Here is a 204-nt window from a genome sequence, read left to right on the forward strand (position 1 = left end):
AAGCTCTAATCACACAAAACTACTTACTTATTACTTATTAAAACAAACTGATGTGTGTGTGTATTGTGTAACATGTGCATATATTTTATTTTGGTTGGCTCTCCTAAAGTGTATCCATTTTTTCTTCATTTAATCTTTTTGTAAACATCATCTGGCAACTTTCTTCTCTTACGTGCCACACTTTCTTAAGGTGTGTGTGACTTC

Source organism: Balaenoptera borealis, assembly GCF_965194805.1.
Source record: "Balaenoptera borealis genome assembly, chromosome: 7".
In the NCBI taxonomy this organism is placed as follows: domain Eukaryota; kingdom Metazoa; phylum Chordata; class Mammalia; order Artiodactyla; family Balaenopteridae; genus Balaenoptera; species Balaenoptera borealis.